Below are 9,492 nucleotides of genomic sequence, written 5' to 3' on the forward strand. Positions count from 1 at the left end.
TTGGGTTCAAATATCACCATTTTCATTAGCTTGTTAATGACTAATTACTTAAACTCTTAAGTCTTCCTTTTCTTCTGAACCTGAGGATGATATCTACCTCATAGGATTGTTGTAAGACTACAGTTAGCATGTGTACAGAGTACTATGGAACCTAGGACATACTGAATCCCTTCCTCTCCTTTACTTCTCTTCTTCATTAAAGACCAATTTGGGGGCTAGGAATATAACTTGGGCCCTGAGTTCAGTTCCCAACATTTCAGATGTATAGATCACTCTTCATTTCAGCTTAAACAATAAACCCTATTTCACTGATTCTTAACTTGAGATACAGTGGAGTCACTTAAGAGCTCTTTAAAATGCAGTTCCAGGACCCTGACCTGCTGAATCAGCATGTCCCAGTGCTGAACAAAGCACCAGGAACCTACATGTTAGTGTGTATTCTAGCCAATTCGGATGTAGGTGATCAACCATTGCCTTATCCATTCCTTATGAGAATGTCCACTGCATGGGTCTTTCTCACCTGCAGACATTCACACGGGATTTAGACTGCTCTTCCTGGTAGTTGCTATTGCTCCAGTTACTCCAGTTACATCGTGTGATGTTTACTTGTGTGTGTTTACCCCACTAGACTGTGAGCTCCTTGAGGGTCAGGATTTATCTTTATTCTCAGTGCTAGAGTCATGACCTGAACCACAGAAGAAACTCAATTGTTGAACTAATAAATGATACAGATTTAGCAAAAAAAAAACTCGTATTGACTTACACATTTCTCTGTTAAATCCCATAGCATTGTGATTTGAATGTAAATTTCCCCACAGCTCCTGCCTGAGTTTGAACATGTGGTCCACAGTGGCAGCACTACTTGGGGGGTGAGGGTGAGGGGGTATGAAACCTTTGGGAGGTAGGACCTCGCTGACAAAGGTAGGTCAGGGAGCATGGCCTTAAAGGTAGTATGCCAGCTTCTAGTTCAAGATTAGTTTCCTGATCATTGGCCTCAATGTGAACAAGCTTTAGCTATCACTTTCCACTGCATGGACTTTGCCAGGTCTTCTGAGCCATGATAGACTATACCTGCTGGAAGCAGGAGCCCCCCCAAAAAAATCCTTGCTTAAGCTGTCTGTCAGGTGTATGTTCACAATGACACAAAAGTAACTAGTGATACACTTGGAACTTAATGCCACCGCCACCCCCCCCCAATCTCACTCTCTCTCCCCTTATCCTGTTGAGTTTATTTTTCATTACAAAGAATTTATACGTATGGGCATTTGGCTGCATGTATGTTTGCATGCCAATGACGGCCAGAGAGGATATTGAATCCCCTGGAACTAGAGTTCTAGATGGTTGTGAAACAGCAAGTGGGTGCTAGGAATCAAACCAGGTTCTTTAGAACAGTCAGTGCTCTTAATTACTGTGTCTTCTCTCCAGCCCCATTGCCTCCCAGATGTCCAAGACAGGGTCTCGTGTAACCCAGACTGGCTTCATGATAATGGCCAAAGCTAGCCTTGATTTCCTGCATGCATCTACCTACTAAGTGGTAAAATTACAGGCATGCACTTTTACTGGAATTACTGGCTTCTTTCTCTTTTAGACAGTAAGACAATAGAGTTGCTTTGGTGCTAGGAGTTAAACCCTGTGACCTCACACTGCTAGGGAACACTCTACCAGTGAGCCATATCCCCAGCTCTAACAACTCAGCAGCTGCTCACACAGCACCCACTGCTGTGTTAGTGCTGCACACAGGAGGATGAGCTGTGTTCCTTGCTCCAAGCTGGGTATTCTGAACATTAGATCTAGAACCTTGTTTTCAGAATATTCATACTTGTTTCTCTTTCAACTCATTTAGGAGGTAAAGCCATTCCCTATGATAGTGGCCTTTTGTTCGGTCTGAAAGAAGAGACACAGATGCCCACTCCCCCAGGCACTTGAGAAAGCCTTGTTTCGGCAACTACACTTACCAAGCGCCAGTTTTTATACTTAAAGTGAGAATATATCGGTGGACAGGATAAACGGGGCCTCTGCTCTCAGTAGTTTATATCCCCAAAACAAAGACAAGAAAGTAAGCTAGTAAAATTATCTCTACTCAGATATCAGCTATGAAATAAGGGGAGCGAACGCAGTGGCTTACTGGCCAGGAGAGCCATCTCTGCAGACGTGAGCTGCAGCTCACTTGCTACGTGAGCTGGGGTGAGCGTCCCAGGTAAAGTAAGGCAGGTGTGAAGATTGCAAAACATAAGCCTGCTTGTTTCTGGGCATAGGTTCAGTCCCTGCCCTTGGGCATAGTTCAGGCAAGACACATGCACAATGACAGTACAAGGCAGTGACCAGTGCCATTCAGAGAAGGACAGGAGGGCTTGCCCCTTTCTGGTGTGGCAGGAGATATAAACTTTGCTAGAGCTTAGTAACTGCTAAGGTTGGTAGTTTATGGCCTAATCGAAAATAACAGGTAAATATTATTAAAGCATACATATATACAACAAAAAGGAAAGAGTGAGAGAGGGGGACTTTTCATGCAGAAAATAGAAGATCCTGTGAGCCCAAAACTGGCTTCTGCTTTTCAGTGTGTACAATAGCCACTAACATTTTCTGGGGCCTTATCATATGCCAGACACTCCTTCACACAGATTATTTGAGTCCTACCTATGAGACTGAGGAACCTGCTCAGCAGGGAGATGTACCGCCCCCTCTCCTTATACTCTCCTGCCCTCCCCACCTGCCCTTATGCTCTCAGAAGAGAGCAACTTCCAGTCACCTCAAACTCCAGCCACAGCAGCAATCTCAGTTATCCAGAAGGCCTGGGAGCAGCAGAATCAGGCCAAAGAAACTTGTCTGCTGACTCTCCTGGAGGAAAGAGCACCAGGAGCGTTTCGAAAGACACGCTGCTTTAGCTCGGGAGAACCCTCCTGGTGCTCAGCTTTACCTCACGGAGCAGTTGATCCTTCCAGCTTGGCTGGTATAGCAGCATGGTGGCAGCATTTTTATTCCTGTCTGCTAACAGAGACGTCAGGCACAGGGGAGAAGTGATTTAAAGGCGCCTGCCTGCATCAGGAGCCAGGCCCAGAAAAGACGACTATCTGTGCATTAGACTTGCCGCTTTTCTTGGCTGTGTCTGCTAAAGCAGATTCATGTCTCACATCCATTCATACAGGGTTACTTAAGGGCTGTTTGAGCCTCAAGAATATAGAAGCCCATCTATCTTTGCAGTAAAACAAAAATAAATAAATAAATAAATAAACTGGGATATCTTTAAGAAAAAAAAATGTTCCCAAACAAACCTCCTAGGATCCTCAGAGCATTCAGGACAACGTCCCTTTGCATCACCTCACAAGGGCGTCCAGTCCAGCTCTGGTGCCTCCTGCCTTCTCCAGGTTCTCACTTCTTGCTGGACTCCTTAGCAGCAGCCATTTTATTGCCAGTTCCCTGATCACTGTGCTCTGACTTCCTTATTCTGTCCTGGTCTTTTTGACAATTTTTGTCTGACTGAAATGCCTATACTCCTTTCATCAAACTATTTCCTAGTTGTCTTTCAAACCTCCACTAAAGCATCTCTACCTTTTTCCTTTTAACTTTTTATTGGTTCTAAATTTCACATCGTGTGCCCCAATCCCACTCATCTTCCCCTTCCCTCGTACCTGCCCTCTACCCGTGTAACCTTCCCCAAAATAGAGAAAAAAGTTCTCCTTGTGGACGCTGTAGTGTGTCACAGAGTATATACCCTTTGTCCACACTTCTTTTCATTGCAGTGAGTCTTTGCTCTGGTTTGAGGCCCCAGGCCTCTGCTACTCTGTGTTGATACTGGAACCTCACTGGGACTCCTCTCAGATGCCCTGTGAATGCCCTGTGAATACCATGGAGATCCTCCATTTCTGGATCTGTAGGACCAGCCCCTCATGCACTACAGCAGTTCATCAAAGGGATAGATGCTGGGGTGGGCCACTTCAGAGCTCTGGGTCTGGGCCTGAGAGTTTTCTGAGTTTTCGGTCAGCCTAATAGCTTGCTCAAACCCCACTGCATGGGGGCAAGTTCTGCTGTCATGCCTGGGCAGGAGGAGGGCAGGGGGGAAGGGTTGGGGTAGTATCCATGCCCATGGTTGGGGTGATATCCATACCCATGCTACCAGGGCCAGTTCTGTTGTGCCTCTAGGTGAGGTACAGGACTTGCTCTCCCGGCATCTCAACTTTCTTTCCCTAAGTCCTACTCTCCCCTTGTTGCCTCTGCCTGCATTATGTGCTCTGTTTCCCCAACATTTAGTGTTCTGCCATTACAAAGATGACACCCTTTGGAGATGGAATTATATTTCTGTATTCCAGCATGAACTCTTACAGAGAGATGGGAGACCCTAAAGATTCTGAATAAGTTCACTAAACTCAAGCCACCTGCATCTATAAGCATCCCTGAGGTCCGGCCCTGGCAAATGTGATTATGTCCCAGTCTCAGACAGTGGCCATTTTGTTTACTCTTTCTAGAAGCTACGTGTAATAAATACAGGCAAGGGGCTATCATAAGAAGCAAAGGAGTCTCGAGCTGGTAAGCCATGAGAATAGAAAGATAATGACTAACCAAGCCTTTGGAATCCGACAGTCTTTTCAGAGTAGCAGCCTGGCTTGTTCTTGTCCTAGCTCACTACATCTCAACATTAAAAGAGTCCTCAGAGATTGTCCATGAAATTCCAAGAGCTCCTTAGAGGTAGGCAGCCTAAGTGTCTGGTCCTTATCCCAACTCACAAATAGAATTAAAGTTTATTTACTACAAAGTTTAAAATACCACTCGTGACTTGTAGTTCACTGTGGCCCCAGACCATTTACGATTTGACATCATCAACACCTTGCATTCTTATTTCTTCAACCATTTCTCACTGTGATTTGGTTTCTGGGCAGTTGACAGAGTGGGGGTAGGGAGGATAGTAGACATTTTTACCCTGGTATTACATGAAGAAAGAGGAAGCATAGGTGTTTGCTGAGACTCATACGTGATTGCAAACGGACTCTGGATGTGTTTGCTTCCACAGCTTGTTTCCTTTTATTTGATCTTCTCAGCAATACAATAAGGGTAATACTACATTTCCATTTTACAGATGAGAACACTGGGGAGACAACATCATAAATTTTGAGATCTAAATTAAAACCCCAGCTTTGTCTCTCATTAGCTGTCTAACCATGCACTCTGAGCCTTTGAGTAATAAAACAATAAGGTATGTATAGTGTCTCTACAGGGGGGTGAGTCTGCTGGAATATAAATTTTCTTTCAGAATACAGACCTTCTGCTTCTAGGACATATATTTCTATTATGCTATTTCCTGAACAATGTTGCCACTTTCAGAAATCCTCTTCCAGGAATTTTGAAAGGCTTGAGCCCTCATCAAATGAGGGGTAGATGCTGAGAACCTGAGAAGTCTTAAGGCTGGAATCAGAAGCTGGCAGGGAGGAACAGAGCTCTTTAGAGGTAGTCAACCTGAGAGTCTGGTTCTTAGGTCACACAGGCTATGGTAATGCTTTAGCACTAATTTATCACCAGCCTGCTGGGCCCATTGCCTCGACAACGCAAAGACAAGAGGGTAGGGAATAAGATGTAGGCAGGCAGCAAGCTAACATCTGGATCAGAATTTGGAGCAGAGATATAGAAGCTTATGTCATTATTTATATGTAGCTTATCTGAGAATTAGTTTTTGTTTACAAAAATTGTATTTATTTTATGTGTCTGTGTGTGCACCCACAAAAAGTGGCTTTTTTGTTTTCTGTTTGTTTTTTTGTCTTGTTTTGGTTTTTTTTGTTTGTTTGTTTTTTAGACAAGGTCTCTCTATGTAGCCCTGGCTGTTCTGGAACTCACTATGCACACCAGGCTGGCCTTGAACTCATAGAGATCCTCCTGTCTCTACCTCTGTGCTAGGATTGAAGGCATCCACCACCACACCTAGCTTGTGATGGCTACTTTTAATGTCACCTTGCTACAAGTTAGAGTTGCCTGAGCAGCTGTGCCTGAAGACTTGTCCTTAGTGTCTCAGCTGATGCACCAGCTCTGTAAGCTGCCATAGCAGGCCAGACTGTTCAAAGGGGACATGGGCAGAAGGAAGAGTCTTTGTCTGTTGCTTGGCCTTCCCTCTTGCTGTCATTGATAAACTCTCTTGTTGCTATGGTGATTTCTTTGCTGACACAAGAGCCTCCATTTGCTGGCTTCCATCATTAATGAAGAGCCAATGGCTCTCCAGGTTTCAATGCTAAATTAGGTCTGCTGAGGCCCACATCTTAGTGGACTGAGCAACTACTAGATTGTCTCTTCAGTATGAAAAGCCAGTACATGACTTCTTTAGCTGTTGAGAACCCAGCCTCTAGAACCAAGCAACAACCAGGCTCCCAGCCTCTTTGTGTGTGTGTGTATGTGTGTGTGTTCCCCTCTGTGTGTGTGTGTGTGTGTGTGTGTGTGTTCCCCTCTGTGGAACCACTATAATGTGATAATGGCAAAGCCCCTATTAGAAGCCATAGAAATCCCATAAAAATCTGAGTGCCAGATATGGATTAATTCTTTCGGATTTACTGGCTAGTGGCATAGACCGCCCCCCATCCCCAAAGAGTACAAACTATAGCCAGTGTTCTTGGTTACCCTCCAGAGCTTGACAGTAAGACTCTATTGCTGAAGACACCACATATTTGAGTCATAGAACATGGAGAAACCAAGCCAGCATTCACCTGGAAACTGTATCCCTGTTGGCTAGCTTTCATAGGGTTGGAAGGTGCTATGCACGATACTGGCAGAAAAAGGCAGTCACTCTTACCCAGCAGCTGTTACAGCATGCACAAGATCTGTACGAACTCAAGCCAGACAAAACCCAAGCATGGAGACAGAAGAGGATACAAATTCCATCCCCAGCTGAGGAACTTCTGGCAATTGATGAGAAATTGCTGCTGAGAAAGGGAGAGTCAGGTTTCTTTAAGGGTGTGGTCCTTGGTAGGTCAGCTGCTCTCCAGTGGAAGGCTATGCATCTAAGAGTCTATGGGCAACACAAACTGGATTTGATAAGTTTAACAAAATAAAAAGGAAGAGACAATATTGAGTGGGTAGAAAAGGAGAGGGGGGTCTAAGAGGCACTGGGGGAGGGGTGAGTATGATCAAAATATGTTGTACAAGTTTTCAGAGAACTAATAAAAAAGGAAAGAACCACAATGTGACCTGAAAGGGAAGCAGAGAGACCTTTCCAAACCCATGGGACCCAGACATTTTCATTTTTTCTACTTTGAGGGTGGCAATGTCCCCTGGCTCATGATCCCTGGACCCAAACACTGGATTAGCTGTAGCTCCTGACGATTTGGACCTGACCCCTGTGGCTGTGTGAACTGGGTGTTGCCTGTATGGGTTGCCGCTCTCCTACCTACGTCCAGTATGCATTTTTCCTGGCCTGTAGTGAGCGAGCAGTGGGGGATGACATATGGGAAGCCCCAGCAGCAGCTCTGAAGAAGTCAGGGATTAATGGGAACTCAGCTTCAGAGCTCACTGGGAGAGCACACACCACTGGAGCTGGGGTTGATCAGCTGAAGTCTCCTGGTTTCAGGTTGTCTCAGAGCAGCGGCCTGCTGTGCTCTCTGGGTGCTCCCAGGAGAGGAAATTACTCTTGAGGCCAAAGAAGAGCTGAGTTTCTTGGTGGTTCACTAGAGGCCTTCTTTCCAGAAGCAAGCAGCCTGCCTCTGGAAAGCAAGTGACCCTCAGGTAGCCTTCTATATCCTACCTTATCTGTCTTCTTTCTGTATGTGGCCTCCTTCCAATCTCTCTTCTTTCTGCCCTCAGCTCACACTAAATGGTTCTCCCTTGGGTGCCATTCGGAAGTTGTGTGAATATGATCTGTCCCAGAAGATTTTGATCTCAGTTGAGTAGAGGAATCTCAATGGGGTCAAAGTTATTGAGGATGACTGGTGTACTTAACTCTGTTCATTGCTTTAGCATGGACCCAGACACAAATGACTGTATTATCTTCTTTCCCAGGAGAACATTCCTGGAGTGTCTAGCCCTCTTTCCAATCTCCTGGGTGTGTCATTTGAGACAGCTCTCTAAGCATTTGCTAAATGCTTGGGTGGGAAGGGTCACATGGGCAGGCCTTGTGACTGAGCCTGACCTTGAATCCCAAGTGTGCCATTTTGGGCTGTGCTTCTAAGCCAAGACATTTCCTCTTTGGAAGTCAGTATTCACATATCCAGGTTGTAGACAGATTCAGAAGTGACCAGATATTGAAAGCACTCCATAAGACAGAAAGTTCCTTATAGCCCTTAGTGTTACCACAGGGTTCCATGGGGTGTAAAATAAATAAGACCCCACTTGTATGGGTTTACAGAATGAAAGGGAAGACAATGGAGGCACATCTGCAAAGCATTAAGAACTCAAAGGTTCCAACAGAAGAGACTGTTTCTAGGTAGCTGAGGCTATTCAGGGAAACTCTTGGAAGAGAACACACACACTTGGACCACTCCCCCAGCTGTTTCTCTGCAGAGCCTCACATGCAGTCTTGTGACAAGCCAGATAACAAGTGCAGGAAGTCACAGGCTACGCTTGGCATGGAACCCAGACTTCATGGGGTACAGTCGGGTCTCCACCAAGAAGTGAACCCCACCACTGTCTGAATTGCTGCACTGACACAATTTTTCCATCTCCTGAAAGTGATGTCAGAAGGGAACACAGAACTGCAGGACAGTTTGGGACCTTATCCAAGTGTCCTGGCCCTGCTGGTGAAACTCCTATTTCTCCATCCCTCCCTCTGAAGCAAACAAACTCCCCAGGTTGCCAAAAGGAGAAAATGAGAAAGCGCAGCTCACACACCAGTGTATAGAAATCTTACTGAAGGGTTTTTTGTTTTGCCCTGTTTTGTTTTTATGATTTAGCACTGGAACAATCCATAGTTCCCAGTGCCTCAGTTTTCTCAAGCACTTCCAGATTGTTGCTAAGTGACATCCAAGGACCCATTTGTATGAGCCACACACTTCCCTGATAATGGTCACTAATGTTCTGTTCCAGTCGCGGTGCTTTAAACTAGACGGTGACATGACTAATCCAATGAAAGTTCCACAGAAGACCGAGTCCCACCAGGTAAGGACGAAGTCTGCTCCTAATCCATTACAAGTTATGACCTTTAATAGGCTCTTGGCAAACACTTGCTGAATGAATACATGAGTGGCAGGCGCACTTCCAGGAGTGGATGTGCAGTTTGTATCCCATCATACTCTCTAGTGGGGGGAGTAAGGGCAGGAGTCCAGATCTCTTGAGCACACCAGTGTGGTCACTTGGAGCTTCCATCATGGAGGTAGGTGCCTGGGCTGTGCAATGGAAGAGGCCATACTAGATCCTTTTTGGCTCCCACCAATCTGGAGAGATGGGCCCTGTTGGAGCCCTCTGGAGCCACTTTACCACATTTAGGGCGCTGTGAGAGAGAACAGTGACTCACCAGTATAGATGTACAGTGAGTATAGATGGACAGTTACAGTATACCACCAAAGAGAGTGAGACTAACCCAAGGTC

Source organism: Mus caroli, chromosome 4 (genome assembly GCF_900094665.2).
Source record: "Mus caroli chromosome 4, CAROLI_EIJ_v1.1, whole genome shotgun sequence".
Classification (NCBI taxonomy): domain Eukaryota; kingdom Metazoa; phylum Chordata; class Mammalia; order Rodentia; family Muridae; genus Mus; species Mus caroli.